The 19,209-nt window shown below is 38.8% G+C and overlaps 1 long non-coding RNA gene across 1 annotated transcript in view; it reads right to left on the bottom strand.

Annotated features, from left to right (window-relative positions):
* Nucleotides 1-1,482: 1,482 nt before the first annotated feature.
* LOC138758558 (uncharacterized) overlaps nucleotides 1,483-19,209 on the bottom strand; it is a 123,018-nt gene continuing 105,291 nt past the window's right edge. Inside the window, exon 4 of the long non-coding RNA XR_011354344.1 lies at nucleotides 1,483-1,857. This is a non-coding gene — a long non-coding RNA (uncharacterized lncRNA). The remainder of the gene's footprint in view (nucleotides 1,858-19,209) is intronic.

Consider the following 19,209-nt stretch of genomic DNA (forward strand, 5'->3'; position numbering starts at 1 on the left):
GGTAAAAACAGCCCGCAATGTGATAACAATAGTATACCTGCTATTCGTCTGTAAAAACATCCCTTGGTACTTTTTATTTGAACCCATGTTTACTGTGGGTAACACAGACTGGTTTTGTATATCCGCAAGTCAGGCATGGACCCTTCCTGGATGGATATCATTCATGTGGATGCATCGAGTGTTGACTCTTCAGCTCCAAATGGTTCTGATATCACTGCTTAATGCTGTATTAGAGGATGTGGACCATGCTTTTGTTTGTGCAAGGCTGAGTATCAGTAACCTACTTTGAGAATAATGAGCTAAATTCCACCCTCGGGCCCATTGATGCACTTATCTGACAATAAAAAAGATCTGGTACCAAGAACGTTTAATCTTCCTGCTTGTTTGCTGGTTGCTGAACTTTGAGATTGATGGGACTATTGGTCGCAGACTGTCAGGCGAGACCTTGAAGCTAAGTAAACCACTGTATTCTAAGTGATAAGCTAGAAAGTTGTGGTATTTGATTAATACCTAGGCATGTTCGGTTATCTTTTTTATTGTGCAGTATATCATATCCAGTTCTGAAATAATTAATGCACGGTAGATGGAATAGGTGCTTGAGTAAGCACTTTATGGATAATATAAGCCGTGGTCCCGCTGCTGAAGTTTCAGACTCTCCGAGAGGTGTGGAAACATCTCTCGGCAAGAAGAAGAACTTCTGGACTCCAACCAACGTCCAGGTGAGGGGAGGTGGGGAAGCTGCAACCTGCGCCCCTGCAACCTCCAACAAGTGTGCGGTCGTTGCTTCGCTTCAGCAGTTGTAACCTGTCCAGGCGATGATAAGTATAATTGGGAAGGGCTTGCATATTGTAGTTTGAAATCAGCTTAAGATCTTGTAAAAAAGATTTGTATAAATTGAAGTGCTCACGGCGTGTGTCTGTATTTTTTCGGTACCTCATACACTATGAGCAATCTAAAACGAACAAAGTGAGAGGTACAAGTGAGAAGAATAAATGCTCTGACAGTCGCGCGTTGTATTGCAGCCACCAGCGCCCGCAAGGTTCTGAGAAGCAGCAACGATTATGACGATGAGAATGATTCCAAGGTTAAAAGCGGATGAAAGTCCATCATCTTACTATTTGCAGTATCAGGAAACTTCATATTGCTTTGAATGACCTATTTAATATTTTTCCTGTGGATGCAAATTATGCAGCGGTTTGTCATGACCAATTTGAAGGACCCAATATTTATCGCAGACCAAATTATTTACATGCTCTTGGTTCTGAGTTGCACCACAAACAGTTGCATTTATGCAGCGACTCAGTCTAAATTCAGGGAGGATTTAAGCAACGTAATGAAATATCCGAAAAAAATACTATTGATATATTTTATGGGAGGAAAATAAATTCGGCGATCCGGATATCTGATTCCACCAGCATTTAAAACCCGAGAGGTTCCCTTCTGCCAACGCCAACCTGTTATCCCATGGAATGATGGACGAAAAACAGTGCAGAACATTTGTATTTGCTGGTAATTGTCAGTTGGAACAGAGCAAAGTTCTTTCAGTTTGTGGTTCCTTGAACATTCTGACAATGGTGGAAAATCATTTGTTATTGAATCATGTGGTGATCTCTCAACCGTTATGTTTATTTACCCAATGATGGAGAGTGAGCGAAGTGCCAACAATGTAGGTTGAGCCCATTAATATATCGCCTGCTACTCTGAGGGAGCAGTAATTGCGGATGGAATTGATGGAAAGGAATGTCTGAGATAGGGTAACCATTCATTTGACGAACTTCTGCATTTTCTTTCGGTCTTGAGTGGAGATTTCCTGAAACAGGTAGCATGGCTTCCAACAGGATACTTTGAACGATGCTCCTGTAAATATGGTTCAAAACAACAGTTTACTACGAGCCCAGAGGATCACACAACCCAGGAACAATAGATATTCACCAAGACAAATGGTTACTATAAAAAAGTTGCTTTGAATTATCTTTAAACCACAAAATAGGATAAAACTTTAATTTATCTCCCTGACTTAACCCCCTTCTAATTATAAGCGCACGTGCATGTATGTGTGCTTAAGTTTAGAACAGTACTTTAATTCACAGTCCATTCTCACTTTTCCACTCCTCCAAATTAACTGGTTGCTATGAAATCTTATACTGTGTATAGAATCCCACATTGATGTATTTCACCAGACCTTGGAGTTTGAAAGGCAAATAGTTACCACTCAGGAAGTTCATGTCGGTTTTAAAAGAGAGATTTGTTGATAGCTGGATGCAAATGATTCCCTTCTAATAAGGCACGTGAGTGTCATGCTAAACATATTGGACCCATCAGCATTTTCCTGATTGTAATTTATTTATTTAAGTTCACCAAAGAGTTCCTTTGTTTTTCTTATTTAATGCAAAACCTTAGCCAGCCAGGCCTGTCCTCTTGTGTGGGTCACATGGGCTTTGACCAGGATATGATAAGCTCTCACAACCGGTTTTTAATTTTTTAAAATTTCTTGCACTTTCATATCAATAACAACATCCACAAATGATGATCATCAATGAAGACATTAAAACACCTTTTTACAACAGAATTTAACACAATAAAAATAAAAATGAAAAAAACAAAATAGCAGAAGATAGAGTACAAAAACTACAGCTGGCCATGTCAGATAAAGGAATAAACAGATGAAGTGGAAGAAAAACAGACAACTTTGCAATTATAAATTAATGAACTAAAAGAAGAACTGAGAGATAGAGACAAAGCAATTAAAGAGATCCGTTAATTCAAAAAATTGATGTGTTAGAGAATTATAGCAAATGAAATAATATAAAAATAGTAGGTGTACAAGAAGGCATAGATGGATCAGACATAAAAGGATTCATAAAAAGAAGAATCCAACAAGTCTTGGAAGCAGAAGATCTACAAGACAAAATTGAATTGAAAAAGCACACAGAACATCGGCACTAAAGTCTTATTAAAACCAAAAACCAAGATCCATAATAATAAATTTACTAAGACACACAATGAGAACAAAAACATTAGAGTGGGCAAAGGACAAATTAAAAGAATATAAACAACTACTGGAATAGAAAGGACAAAATTTCTATCCAGACATCAGCTTTGAACTCTTAAAAGAATCGAAAGAATTGAATCTGACAAAGCAGATATTATGGAAGAAAGGCAATAATTTTAATCGACGATATCCAGCAGTATTAAAAATATTAATTCCAGGGCAAAGTAATAGACTGTTCTCAGACCTGAATGATGCCCATCAAGTTGCAGAACAATTGCCAAACAGAAAACAAAATGAGAAGTATTATAAAAGACTATCAAAACAATGTACATAAATAAATTGTAAAGATAATAGTGTAAATATAAAGTTATGTTTGGAAAATAGGAGGAAAAAAAGATAAGAAAAATGTGTGAAAAAAGCTCTGTTACATTTTTTGAAAATATATAGTGTTTCTCTAGGGGGAGGTGAGGAAAAGAAAAATAACTACTATTTCAAAATCTGTTGATGCTTGCAGTTATTACCTCAACCCAAATAGATAAGGGAATTAGAGTTGTCTCACAAGGAGTCAGAGACAACCCAATACGTGGGTGTTTCGGGACTTTCATTATTCTCAGTAGGAATATTTTATTTGTTAATTTTAGTAGGGGTTTCAAGGATAAGTTGCTTTTTCTAACCATGTCGGAATGTATTAAGATGTGCAAAAAGTATTTTTTTAAAATATTGGTAATAAAAAAGATATGAAATAATTGAGGCGACAAGAAAGAATTGAAAAAAAGAAGTAAAAGATGGATACATTAAATTTCATGACTGTAAATATTAATGGAAAACTCAATCAAATTAAAAGGAAATGGTTTCTGACTACTAGAAGAAGAGAAAATCGACATTGCTTTTGGCCATAAACACACTTAACTGAGATAGGACACAGTAAATTGATGGGAGAATGTCTAGGCCATGTAGTGGAGTCATAATACAATTCAAAATCCAGGGTCATAGCTCTATCAATCAACAAAAATATACCAATCAATATAAAAGAAATAATAACAGATCCAGCAGGTTGATATGTAATGACAAAGTGCCAGATATATTCTGAATTTTGGAATTTACTAAACATCTATGCTTTTAACAAAGAAGAACAATTTATGCAATCAATCATCAGAAAACGAACAGAAACTTGGGGACATATCTTGCTCGGAGGGGAGTTCAACTTCAACCTGGACCCAATGATGGTCAAAACTGGAAGACAATTAACAATAAGAATAAAGAAACTAAATTTATACTAAAAGCAATGCAGGATATGTGATGAATTGATATATGGAGGAGGCATCATCAAAAAAAGAGACAATATTCACACTGCTCAAATGGACAGAAGACATACTCAAGAATAGACGTGATTTTGTGATCGGCACAGATCCAAGGGAGAGTTAAAAATGGAACGTACAGCAAGATTATTAGCTGATCACTCTCACCTATTATTAACAATTGAATAGGAGGATCACCACCAAAGACATGAAGATGGAGACTAAATCCTACATTTTTAAAAAGAAAAGATTTTAAAGGATATATCGAATAATAAATTAAAATATTTTTCAAGATAAAAATGTAATCAGTAAAAGACTAATTTATTTTATGGGAAGCAATGAAAACTTTTATTAGAGTATATATAATTAGCAATATGATTAAAATTAAAAAGAAATATAATCAGGACGTCGAACAGTTGGGAAAATAGATAGCAATCATAGAAAAGGAATTAGCAGAAAGAGAAGATATAGAGAAAAAGAGAAAACTTGCAGAGAAAAATTTAAAATATGAAACATCACAACCCATCTTCAACTTTTTTTACACATGTTTCCCAGTTTGTCCTATTCCAGCCCTAGCTACTGTTGCTGCACTGTCAAGAAAACTGCAGATAAAAACCTATTTTACTCTCCCTGCTTGAAAAACCACAGGACTCCCTTCAAAAAGCAACCTCCACTCAAACAGACAGTGGCTCCAAACCTAATCCTCTTCTTTAATCCTTTGCTTTTCAAAACAGCAATCCCTTAGTTAACTCTCTTGGACACTCCCCACAGCTTTTTGGAAAGGTATTCTAAGCTGGCCTGTCTAGGCTAGGCAGAGTTCCGGAATATTTTGAATCAGTTTTGAAGCGTTTGTATGTGATTTACACTAGAAGAACCTACAACACTTTATCTCCCAAAATCATATATATATATCTATACAATATTTAAAAAAAACCTTTTATATGTCATTTAAAAAACAATTAGTACATGACATATACAAGTAACTCTAAACATGAACGTTATTTTTTTATATATAGAGAAAATAAAGGAAAGAAAAGAAGAGAAACACCCCCTTCTGCCAACTCTCCAAAGGAGAGCCATAAAGAAAGAAAAAATATATTAAGAAAAAATTAAGCATACATATTAAAATCTAATTAATTTAAATTGAAATGTAAATATTCTGAATATAATAACCACTTTATTAATAAAAAAACTATAATCACGCGAAACATGTAATTTTTTCCATTATTAAACAATATTGCATCTCATTATGACATCTATTAATATCAATCATATTTGTATCTTTCCACGTACTAGCAATACATTTTTTCGCTACAGATAATGCTAAATATACAAAAGCAAGTTGACATTTATCTAATCCCAGACCTTTCAGAGGTTGCAAACTACCCAATAAAAATACTGTCGGACTAATGGTATTTTAATCTTATACAGGTATTCTAAAAACAATTGAATTTTCTTCCAAAAAGATTTTATATATGTACATATATATATGTATATGTACATGACCAGACAGCATGAAAAAAATGTTCCTACAGAATTACCGCATCTAAAACACAAATCTGATTCATAAAAACCATAATTTTTAAAATTTTCATGCCTTAAATATAATTCATGTAAAAATTATAGTTAATGATTTCATAGCTTGTATTTATTAGTCTAGTTACACTATCATAACAAATATCTGACCAATCATCCTCGGAAAAAATAAAACCAATATCCACTTCCCATTTACTTTTAGATTTATCCCAACCCTTTTTATCCATACCATCCTGTAATATTTGATACATTGATGAAATATAACCCTTCTCTGGTACCTTCATAAGAAAAATCTCATATTTAGTCATTTCATGTAAAATCATATCTCTACCAAACACATGTTTTACCAAAGATCGAACTTGATAATAAAAAAACAGAGTTCTTATCAATACCATAACTGTCCCTCATCTGATTAAAAGATAAAAGATTACCTCCTTTAAAACAATCTCCCAAATTTTCCACACCTTTAGAACTCCAATGTAATAAACCGATTGTGTATTGAAAAAGAAATAAGTTGATTATTATACAATGGAGTCAAAGCCGATAATTCACCCCTAAAACATATCATTTTCTTTTTCTTTGTCCATAATTTCATTGAATGTTTTAATATAGGCACATTATGTTGCTGTAACAAATTTATATTCAATCTAAACAAAACTTGATGTATTTCAAATTGAGAAATATTTGCCATCTCAATTTTGGCCGAACTAGGGAGCCGTTCCAAATCCATCAATGAACTAATAAATTTAAGTTGGGCTGCTTTATAAGTTAGGACCAAACTTAAATTTCTCCAAAACTGTAAACAAAAAAATCCACTTAACTCTATCAAATGCTTTTTCTGCATCTAAAGATATCATGATTGGGTGATCTAAAGAATGTCAAAACCTATTAATCAAACTAATCACACTCAGTATATTATCTGAGGCATTTATATTCTTTATAAAACCTGTCTGATCCATATGAATCAACTTAGGTAAAAGCTTAGCCAATCTATTGGCTAAGGTTTTAGCTATTATTTTATAATCTACATTTAAAAACGAAATTGGTCTATATGAAGATACTTTCAAAGGATCTATCTTTTTTTGGAATTACTGTAATTAAAGCACTAGAACAAGGCTCAGGCAATTCATAGCATTCTCCAACTTAATGTAATAAACCTCGAAACACTGTAGAGAGATCATCATAAAAAAATTTATAAAATTTAACCGAAAATCCATCGTCACCAGGCGATTTACCATTCAGCATTTCCATCATAGCCATTTTAATTTCCGAATCAGTACAATGGTGCATCCAACTCCCATATATCTGCATCTTCTAATGTCAGTAAATTCAACTGTGATAAAAAAAAAAGATCAATCGATCCATTTTCTTGTTTACCTTCAGATGTATATAACTTTTTATAAAATGAACAAAATTCATCATTAATCTCACGAGGTTTTTCAGTGATTAAAGAATTCCATCTACCAGCATTAATAGTCCTTGAAACCTGTTCTTTCTTTAATTGCCGTGCCAATACCTTATGTATTTTCTCTCCCCATTCATAATACCATTGTTTAGTCCTATTAATCATACATTCAAATTGATAAGATTGCAAAGTATTATATTCCAGTTTCAACCTAGATAATTCTATTTTCTGATCTTCTGTAGCATCTTCATGAAATTCCTTTTCTAACTCATCAATCTGTTTCTCTCATTCAAGACTCTGATTTAATCGATTCTTTTTTATTTTAGAAGCATAACTAATTATTTGTCCTCTCAAATAAGCTTTCATAGCATCCCATAATACAAACTTACTTTGAACAGAATTAGAATTTTCTTTTAAAAGAAGATTAATTTGTTTTTACAAAAAATCAATAAATTCCATATTTTTTAATAACATTATATTAAACCTCCAACGATAGGCCACTTGAATTTTCTCAGAGGTTCCATATGCAAAGTATAACAAAGAATGATCTGAAATCACCCTACTTTTATATTCCACTTTTTGTATTTTCCCTTGTAAATGTGCCAATACTAAAAATAAGTCAATTCTTGAAAACGATTCATGTCGAGATGAGTAAAAGGAGACGTCTTTCTCTGTCGGATTAAGACATCTCCAAATATCTACTAAATTAAGATCTTTCATCAGTGCTTGAACCTGAACTGCCATTTTAGATTTCTTAATTTTCTTCGGAGGTTTATCTAATAAAGGTTCCAAAACACAATTAAAATTAGCACCAACTAAAACATTATCATTAGCCGGATCCAGATATAAAAATGCATCTGAAATAAATATTTCATCATCTACATTTGGGGCATAAATATTAAGTAAAGTCCAAAATTCACTACAAATCTGACAATTCAATTTAAGAATACATCCTGCCTTTTCCTCCATTGATTGTAATTCAAAAGATGAACTTTTATGTATTAAAGTTGCTACACATTTAGACCTGGAATTAAATGAAGAATATACATGCCCTACCCAGTCCCTCTTCAATTTCATACTTTCTTTGATGTTCAAATGTATTTCATGTAAAAAAGCAACGTCAATTTTCATAACATACTCCAAAATTTGCTTACGCTTAATCGGACTGTTTAAACCTTGAACATTAAAAGTAGCAAACCACAACTTTGACACATCTAGTAATATTACTAAGAACTAATAATATCTTTATATAAAAGCTCAAATCAACGTAAATAGGCCCTCAAATAGTAAAAAACCATTCACAAATTAAAGGCTAGATAAAATAAAAAAAAGAAAATAATAAAAAATTAATCAACCCCCCCTCACAAAGTGGCTGATGACTAATAGAACTTAGAGCAAATCTCTCCCCCCCCCCCCCTAGCTGATCAAAGAATATCCAAGAGATTTCAAACTCGGAGACCACATTTCAAGAGAAGTTGGACTCTTTCAATTCCCGTTCTTCCCATTTCTGTCATTTCTTCTGTTTTCAGAACAACCACATTTTTCTTTAGGTGACAATGGTGGACTACGTCTTTGTCCTCTTACATCTGGCAATTAATCAGCAAAAATCATTGCTTCATGATCATTCTCAAAAAAACGAGATTGATAGTCTCCATAAAACACCTTCAACACTGCCGGATAGCGAACAGTAGACTTATAGCCTTTATGCCACAAAACTTCTTTAACTGGATTTAATCGACATCGATGTTGAATGACCTCTTGACTCAAATCGGAATTTAAAAAACTCTGCTATTCTGAATCAATAATGGAGTTTTTCATTGTCTCGCATTTTGCACTGCTAGACGAAGTATTGCTTCTCTGTCCAAATAATTCAAACATTGAACTATTACAGGTCTCAGAGTTTGACCAGGTAAAGGTGTTCTTCTTGAGGCTCTATGAGCTCTTCCCAATACCAAGCCTCCATAAAAAATTCTTGCCTTAGTACTTGTGGGATCCAGTCCTTAAAAAACGAAGAGGAACTTGTCCTTCCATACCTTCTGGGAAACCAACAATTTTCACATTATTCCTTCTGCTTTGATTCTCTAAGTAGTCTATTTTCCTCTCTAACTCCTTCTCATGCCCTCACAATTCTATAACGGATTTTTCAACCTTCAAAACTTTTTATGCATTAGAAGCCACTTGCTGTTTACATTCCAAAAAAGCAGACTGAAATTTTTAAAAATCTTCACAAGATGCTTCCACACGTGCTTTAACTGTATTCAATTATGAACTAAACATTTGAGCCATCTCGTTTATTATAGACTGGATGACAACATTTAACTGTTTACATTGGAGCTCAGAAAAACTCAGCCCTGCTTTCTCAAACTACTATTAATCATACATTCAAATTGATAAGATTGCAAAGTATTATGTTTCAGTTTAAACCTAGATAATTCTATTTTCTGATCTTCTGTAGCATCTTTGTGAAATTCCTTTGCTAATTCATCAATCAGTTTCTCTAATTCAAGACTAATTTATTCGATTCTTTTTCTTAAGGCATTTTAACGGTTTTACTGTGGGTCTGGACTCCCAGCGACAGCACCCAAACTTCCTCAGGGGGTCGACGCTGGTCTCCACCCGAAGCTCATTGTTTTTGCAAAAAATCACGGAGGAGATCAAGATCTTCGGGTTGGAATGCTTCCTGAAGCTTTTCAGGCAATGGAGTCGTCTTCCTGCGTGCTCCCTCCGTTAAAGTCGGCAGGCTGCCAGAATCGGGATCCATGTTTTGGGAACATGCACCTTCCTGCAGAGAACAGGTAATCCCAGTGCTGTCCTTCACTTGGTGAGTAGTAGACATTTTTTCAGCTCCCACAGGCAATCTTTGTGGTTTAGGCACTAAAGAAGTTAAACCTGAAGCTGCAGAAAGTTGTTTAGGCCTCAAATCTTCAACAATTCGAAAATGTAACTTCTTCTGCACTTGAAGTTTAATCGTCTTACCATTAATGGCAATAACAGTTCCTTAATACTTTAAACTAAAATTTTAAAAAGTTTAAACTTGAAAAGAAGGGGTAAAAAACGCGTACTTAATTTGGCAAGAACCTGAAGAATGGGAAACGCTGGTCTGCATGTTTAATCTTCTTTGCCAATAAGGTGACTTTATTGAATAAATGCTTTCCTTGGAACTTTTCTGTCCACTCTCACCCACTGATTTCCGCTGATAGGAACAGAAGACGGTAGTTTGCACATCTAGTGGAAATCATCGTGCAGCTCCTTCATATTAGTGACATTGAGTGAGAATACTACATTCAGACCTCAAGTTAGGCTGATTCATCCCTGGCAAGATCCAGCAAATCTTCGGTATTTCAGTATTTTGATTTATTGAACTAGATTGAATGTTGATTCTCAGAGAAATGCTGAGGGACTTGGTGGTCATGGAAATTAATCCTTGTCTAACACATATATTAAATTGAATGTGATTTTTGTTCCTCACATTATGTTCATGAGTGGATAATTATAGAATAATTCCACCAGCATAAATTGAGCTCTTGAGACACTCTGAGGGGTTGGTATCAGCTGCAGAGACCGGACACAGGGTCTTAACTTGTTCCAACCACCATCTCGTTCACGATATGGTTGTGGGCCCAGAGGACTCCACAACCAAGCAGGAATAGAAAAACACCACGACAAATGGTTACTTAAACAAAAGTTGCTTTTCATTATATTTAAACATGAAAAGAGTATCGAAATAATCTTATTACTATAAAGATAATATCCCAAATTTTCCCCCTTCTAATTCTAACAGGTATGTACATAATGTGTGTAGAAATTCAGAAAGGTTCTTCGATTCACAGTCCAATCTCACTTCTCATTCCTACAATTTCACTGTTTGCTGGGAAGTCTTATACTGTGCACAGAATTTAACATTAATGAAGTTCACCAGGCTTTGGTTTTGAAACGTTCAGTAGTTACTGCTCAGGAAGTTTCCTGACATTTTTCAGAGAGATGTTTGTTGCTCGCTCGACAAGCACTGACTCCTTCCTATGAACCATTTCAATGTCTTTCCAAAGAAACATGCCGATAAAGGGTTTTCCAATTTATAACCCCATTCATTCAAATCAGCACAGAGTTCATTTTTGTTTTTCGTATTTCAAATATAACACCTCCTTTTGTATTGACAAAGAGAACTTGGAATAGATTGAACTAAGAGTTAAGAACTCACAATGCATCTTCATAATGAGGGTTTTCTATAAGCTTGCCAGCTTGTCCTGTTCCATTCCTAGCTGCTGCTGCAGAACTGTAGAAAGGAATTTTCTCTCTCTATCACCCTCTCTCTTTGAAAAGCCCGTTTTACTTTCTCTGCCTGCAAAACCACATGACTTTCATTGAAGAGCAAACTACATTCTAATAGTAACAATGTCAGACCTTCACATGCCAATCCACTTTTCACACAATAATTCTAGCACTGAATTAGATGTAAGTGAGAGCAATTCAATGACAAACAATGATTTTAGCTGGGGATCACGGAGTGGTGTCCCAGCACTCCTGCTGGGCAAAATCATACATTTGGACTTCTGTCACCTTCATTCAGGCCTGATACTGCCCAAATAGAGCTGATCGTGGATTCATTTAAATATCACGTGACTGTGTAGTCAACCTCAAAGATTGTGGGGCGCTAAATTATAAAGAAGGAAACATGCCTAATGGTAGAGGAAGATAGGATGTTCATAAATGAATACATTGCTTAAATATTCACAAGTGATAATGAACTTGATCACGAATAGAGCAAGGATATGAGCATTTGGAGAAGAAAGGTCGACTGAAGTTTACTCAACATTTATGTCTGAATGAAAAGTCATTGAAACATAGAAACATAGAAGATAGGAGCAGGAGTATGTCATTCGACCCTTCGAGCCTGCTCCGCCATTCAACAAGATCATGGCTGATCTTAAAGTTCAGTGCCCCGTCCCCGCCTTCTCTCTGTAACCTTTAATACCCTTATACTGAAGAAATATATCTAATTCCCTCTTAAATATATTTAATGAACCTGCCTCTACTGCCCTCTGTGGCAATGAATTCCACAGATTCACCCCCCTCTGGGAAAAGAAATTCCTCCTCATCTCGGTCCTAAATGGTTTGCCTATTATCCTCAAACCATGGCCCCTGGATCTGGATTTTCCCATCATTGGAAACATCCCATCTGCATCCATTCTGTCCAGTCCTGCCAGAATTTTATAGGTCTCTATGAGATCCCCTCTCAATCTTCTAAACTCCAGCGAGTACAATCCCAATTTGCGCAATCTTTCCTCATAAGTCATTCCTGCCATTCCAGGTATCAGCCTGGTGAATCGCCTCTGCACTCCCTCCATTGCAAGAACATCCTTCCTGAGATAAGGTGACCAAAACTGCACACAATACTCCAGGTGTGGTCTCACCAAGGCCCTGTACAGTTGCATTAAGGTATCCTTGTTCCTATACTCAAACCCTCTTGATATGAAGGCCAACATACCATTTGCCTTTTTAACCGCTTGCTGTACCTGCATGCTCGCCTTCAGAGACTCGTGTACAAGTACTGCTAGGTTTCTCTGCACTTCCCCATCTATTAATCTATTGCCATTCAAATAGTAATCTGCCCTCTGGTTTGTACTTACCAAAGTGGATAACCTCACATTTATCCACATTGTAGTGCATTTGCCATGTATCTGCCCAGTCACTCAATTTATCCAAATCACACTGGAGCTTTCTGACCCCCTCTTCCGTGCACACAACCGCTCCTAGCGTAATGTCATCTGCAAATTTGGAGATATTACATCCAATCCAAAAGCCATAACATTTGAGAAGATAACAAACAAAATTAACAATGATAAGCATGTTATGTAGTTTATATAGATTTTAGTCCTCTTTGAGAGATTAGTTCAGAATGTCATAATGTTGGGTTTCCATGAAATCGTAGCTGTGTGTCTAACAAACTGCCATGACTGTAGAATGCAGATAATAATAGTGGAAGAAATATATTCTGCATGGAGGACAGTGATTAATGAAGTTCTGCAATGATTGGTTCTGGAATTCCTGGTCATTGTGCTTTTAGAAATGATCCACATGAAAAGGAGAAAGGATATACCCGAAATGAATGCAAATGTACAAACATTGCAGAATTCTACATGGTGCTGAACGTTGTCGGAGTTTACAAAGGAGAGAGGCAGGATTGTAATGGAAGATTCTCACCTATTTTTTATCCTGTTTTTTTCTTCATTTGCAGCTCTTGGTTCTGGAGGGCTGAGAACCTGTTTATTTTAAACTTGCAGCTTTGGGTTCTGCAAGCTGAGAACCTAATTGTTTTTAGAATCAGCAGACATAAGCAAAATTCCACCAAGGGGCCAGAGATGCTTTTATCTAAAGAAAGGACATCTGTGTACCGAGAACGCTTAATCTTCCTGCTTATTTTGGTCAAAGACTGTCAGAGGCCTAGCCTTGATGCAAAATAAACCATTGTATTCAAAGTGATAAGCTGAAAATTATGTTGTTCGTTAGAAGCCTAGCATGTTAGCTTGCTTTCTTATCTTTCTTGCTGTGCTAGGAATAGGTGCTTGGATAAGCAGTTTTTGGGGTAATATAAGTTATGGTCCCGCTGCTGAAGTTTGAGACTTTCCGAGAGGTGGCAACATCTCTCAGCAAGAAGAAGAACTTCTGGAGTCCAGCCAACATCCTGGTCAGGGGAGGTGGACAAGCTGCTACCGGCACCTTGACAACCTACTACAAGTGTGCAGTCGTTGCCTCGCTTCAGCAGTTGGGACATGTCCAAGCATTGATAAATATAGTCGGGAAGGGCTTGCATATTGTAGTGCAAAATCAGCTTTTGAATTTGTAATAAACATTTGTATAATCTGAACTGCTCTCGGTGTGTGTGTGTCTATTTTCTTTCGGTAGCTCAAACACTGTGACCAATCTAAAACGAACCAAGTGAGAGGTACAAGTTTTCCCAAGACAATTGGCGCTGTGAGCAGGGTTGGATTCAAGATGTTTTGCCAAAAGAAAGAGGTGAGCCCTGAGCAGTTCTTGATTACTGGATGGACTTCCAAAGACAATGGTTTTGGCATGTTGGTCAATACCCTGTCTTTGTTAGGACCACCCATTAGTTGGGATGAGGTAAGATTTATCAAGTGTACCTCTGGGAGAGCGGGTTGCCACTCTCTTTCGAGAAAGAAAATTTCCTGATAAAAAGGGGATGCTGACGGATGATTTTTTGGTTGCTGGCCACAGCCTTATGCCACTCCATTCAGCGTGAAGCAGAATCAGTTCAAAGAGAAGTATAATCTCAGCACAAGAGAAAGCAATTAGAGGAGGAGCTAGAAGCCATGCGACAACGCTGTTCCATGATGAGCGAAATTGTTCGCTCCAGTCAGGACAGAGCCAAAGAATGGGGAGATAAGCATGTCCAAATGATCTGCCGTAATATTAAACTCCGGCTGCAGCTCTATGCAGGTAAGGACAGGCAAGGAGTAGAACCCAATCCATTTCGTACTCGTGCCATGATAAGGAATGGTGATGATCCTGATGTAATTAAGGATTGGGATGGGAATATCTGGAATGATGACAATCGTAATGATGCAGATACTCCCCAGCATGTGTCTAACATACTACCCTATCCACCACCTGCTGTTCATGCCTACCCCATAAAGCAGCAGACTTCCCAAACAGACAGAAGGGGGATGATGTAAGGGTAGAGATGGAAGGGATAGATACTCCGGTCTCCCACGTGGACCCAGGGGAAAATACCCAAACCCCTGCTTATGCTCTATGGTCTACTCCCTCTATGGCCTCAACCCCCTCCCCTAGACTGGATGGATGGCCCTGCAGGCCAAAGTGGGAACAGCGGTCGTAAGCAATCAATGATATGTGACTTCTCTGTAAAAGAGCTGGCTGCCATTGGAGATCAATTTAGGCAAAATGCAGGAGAAACTCTGGCAGCCTGGCTCCTGCATGTCTGGGAACAAGGAGGGGGTAATGTATTTTTAACCCCTGAGGAATTGTTGGGATTAAGAACATTATCTACTGATGTCAGGGTCACTGCTGAGCTGCGGGGTAGAGGGAGAGAGATGTATTACTTACTTACTTCTCTAGGCGATGCCCTGCTACGGGTATACCCATCACCAGTAGATTGGGATTTACATTTGCAGAATAATTGGAGAACCCCAGAGGAGGGTATAGCAGTAATTCGTCAACATGCCCTGGCCTCTGCCTTGTATGCATGGCGTTTGAAGCTATGGGTACATGGGGGGAGCCCTGATGAAGAGATATTCACGGTTGGAATGCATACCAGATTGGTTTGTTCTGCCTGCTAGAAACAGAATTACCTTTAAAGAAATTGCTCGAGACAAAAATTGAGAACAAAGAACATTTATTATACAACAATGCAAAGTTGGGTGCTTCCACTTACCCTGGGATTACACACATACACTGGGGCTCACCCAACTTTTATACAGTTTATCTCAGTATAGGAATAACCCCCCCCCCCCCTTACATTCTTCTGCCTCCTGCTGGAGAGGTTTGGCATTAGGCAATCCTGCCTGCCGATGTGCTGTTTCTGTGCACTTGGAGGACCAGGGGGGTATCCTGTCGGTGTCTTCTCATGTCATTATCCTCATTGTCCTGATTCACAACCTTGCCCTTGTCCCCATTCACTCCTCTCAGAGTTACAGTCTCTTCATATGCAGAGTTCGCTAATCCTGTCTAGGGTTTACTTGTTTAATATACATAACTTGATAAATCTGTATAAGGCTAACTAATTATATATGTAGAACTGGCTAATACTGTCTAAGGTTTTCTAATTATTTATGCAAGCCTTGCTAATTCTATCTGGGGCTTGGAGACCCTTATCTCGTTCAGACTAACTCTACTTCTATCATCAACTCTGTCCTTATCTCCTTCATTTAGTGAACTTGCTGATTCTGTCTGAAGACTAGGAGATTCTTATCTTACTCAGACAGTGTCAGCTTCCTGCCTTCTAATATCCATGTCTCATGTTGTTTGTACTGGTTTCATTCATTTACTTATGTATCAATTTTATTTTCTTCATGTTCATATTGCAATATCAGGTTTTCTCATCTCTCACATGCCCAACCCACTACACGTGGGCTGGTTCTGTCCGTAACATTTCCACTAATTGGGCACCCTGTGTCTGAGGTGGTGCACACCTTATCTGGGCTTTGAGAATTAGAACTGGGAGGTAAAATCCACTCACGTACAGCCCAGGTTAAATCAGACAAGCAGGATGAAAAGAGAGGGCCTGCTGCCAATAACGGACCGACAAGGAAGGACCTTTTTCTAACCTTGTTAAAGTTAGGCGTACCTAAAAGTGATATTGATGGGAAACCTACTGCGGTCCTTTATGCCCTTTATAAGAGAAACGCAGGGAAACATCATCCCCAGCTGCTGAGTCCTCCTGGCCCAGCTGTGCACTTGGCTCCCCCTGCTGCTTCTATCGAGCAGGCTTCTCCTGTTCCACTTACCCGTGATGAGGTACAACAAATGGTTAATAAGGCTCATGGATAATAGTGGCATGTGGACCCCCGAACCCTACTGAAGCATGAAGGTGTGGGCAGGGCTCACATGTCTACACCATTGAGATACGGTGGATACACGGGGACCCACGGCCCTACATACCATTAACAATCCATTGGGGTGGTGGTAATGACTGCCAATATTTGGCCTTGGTCGATACGGGTGCGGAGCACTTGGTGATTCCGGGTAACCCCAACCTCTGCACTGGACCGACCTTTTGAATAGAGGGGTTGGGAGGTGCGGTCACCCTGGCAAAGGAAATAAAAGTCCATGCCATGGTGGGTGATAGCCCTCCCCCTATCTGGTTCCATGCCCTGGTGGCTGCTACTGACGAGTGTATCCTGGGTATTAATATGTTGGCTGGTACGACCCTCAATACTATCCAAGGGGGATTTGCCTTTGGAATTCGGACTATTAGAAAAATCTAGTAATGGATCAGGCTAAGTGGGATCCTGTGATGGTGCCACCCCCCATGAAACCAGTGTGCATTCCACAATATCGCCTCCCTGGAGGGCAAGAAGAGATTACTGCCACCATCGATGCTTTGCAAGAAGAAGGGGTAATGAGGCCCAGAACGTCGCCCTTTAATAGCCCTGTGTGACCGGTCCAGAAGCCGGACGACTCCTGGAGAATGACAGTTGATTATCGCTTTTTGAACAAACATGCCCCTCCATTTTCTTCGGCAGTTCCGGACATTGATTCCCTTACTGAAAACATTGCTCCTGGGAACTCAGGAACATGGTATGCTGTGATTGATCTCGCTAACACCTTCTTCAGTTTTCTTATTGCTGAGGACTCACAGGATTAGTTTGCCTTTTCCTGGAAGGGCCGCCAGTACACCTTCACTCGCCTCCCACTATTTGACACAGCCTAATTGCCCGTGACCTGGAGACGGTGACAGTATCGCCTTCCCTCTCGATTTACCATTATATTGATGATGTGATGATCCAAGGGGCCACAGAAGAGATGGTACAGGAAGGTTCGGAGAGTGTCCAAGATACCCTGATGCAAAGAGGGTGGGCCATTAACCCTGCAAAGGTACAGGGCCTGTCCCAGACAGTTATGTTCCTTGGAATTCAGTGGAATGCTGGAGAACAAGTGGTTCCCGATGAAGTTCACAATAAAATCACAGACTTGGCCACTCCTACTAACAAAAAAGAGACCCAGCGTTTCCTGGGGTTATTGGGATACTGGCAATGTCATATTCCACACTTGCATTGCTTTTACGTACTCTGTATAAGGTTACCCAAAAGAAAACAGACTTTGTATGGGGTGATGATCAGGAAAGGGCATTCCAGTCCGCCAAGCAGGCTGCCCGCATCCCAGATATCCCCTACGAACTACAGGTCTCCGTTACTGATGATGTGGCCTGCTGGAGCCTCTGGCAGAAACAAGAGGGTCGCTGAGTCCCGCTGGGATTCTGGTCACGTACCATGCCTGAGGCTGCCACTCGTTATTCTGCTTTTGAACAACAGTTACTAGCCTGTTACTGGGCCCTGCTGGAGACTGAAAGAATGACAGGTGATGCAGATGTTCAATTGTGACCTGCACTTCCAATAATGAATTGGGTTATGGCTAATGATGCTAATCTAAAGATCGGGCGGGCGCAGCAGTCTTCTATTGTTAAATGGAAGTGGTATATTCAGAGTAGTGCAACCAGAGGTCCTGAAGTGGTGGGCCGCATGCACAAACAGGTGGCTGATCTTCCGTCTCATCATGAGGACGTTGAACCTGCCTTGGCCGCTCATTACCCCACTCACCAGTTCAGTGGGGTGAACCATATGATTTGCTCACTCCAGCAGAACAAGAGGATGCCTGGTTCACTGATAGTAGCAGCCAGTGTGTGCAAGGAAACTAAAGTGGAAGGCAGTGGCTTACCATCCCAAGACAGGAACTTACTTATGCTGAGTTGAAGGCAGTGACTTTACCACTACATCCCCATGATCACCCTCTTCACCCGTTTACTGATTCCTGGGCTGTGGCTAATGGACTTGTGGTATGGATGCCTGGTTGGCAAAAGAATGACTGGATGATACATGACCGCCCAGTGTGGGGAAAAGAGTTGTGACAGCTGTTGTGGGATGCTTCCCACCACCATGAGATAACTGTGTATCACGTTGACGCCCATACCAATGTGTTGACTAACATGGCACAACATAATGCAGTTGCAGATAAGCTTGCCATTATCAGCCGTGCTGATACCGTCCCCCTGGCTCGATGGGCACAAGAACAGAGTGGTCATTTGTGGGAGAAGGGATGAGCTATGTGGGCCTGTACACATGCTTCACCCGTCCATCAGGATGATGTCCGCATGGTCATGCGTACATGCCCAGAATGTCAACTTGTGAAGTCCCGTGTAATTCCTCCTGGTCCGCATGGCAGAATAAAACGGGGTGCTCGCCCAGCTGCGGTTTTGAAAATTGATTACATAGTCCCCATGC

The sequence above is a fragment of the Narcine bancroftii genome, chromosome 3 (genome assembly GCF_036971445.1).
Source record: "Narcine bancroftii isolate sNarBan1 chromosome 3, sNarBan1.hap1, whole genome shotgun sequence".
Lineage (NCBI taxonomy): Eukaryota > Metazoa > Chordata > Chondrichthyes > Torpediniformes > Narcinidae > Narcine > Narcine bancroftii.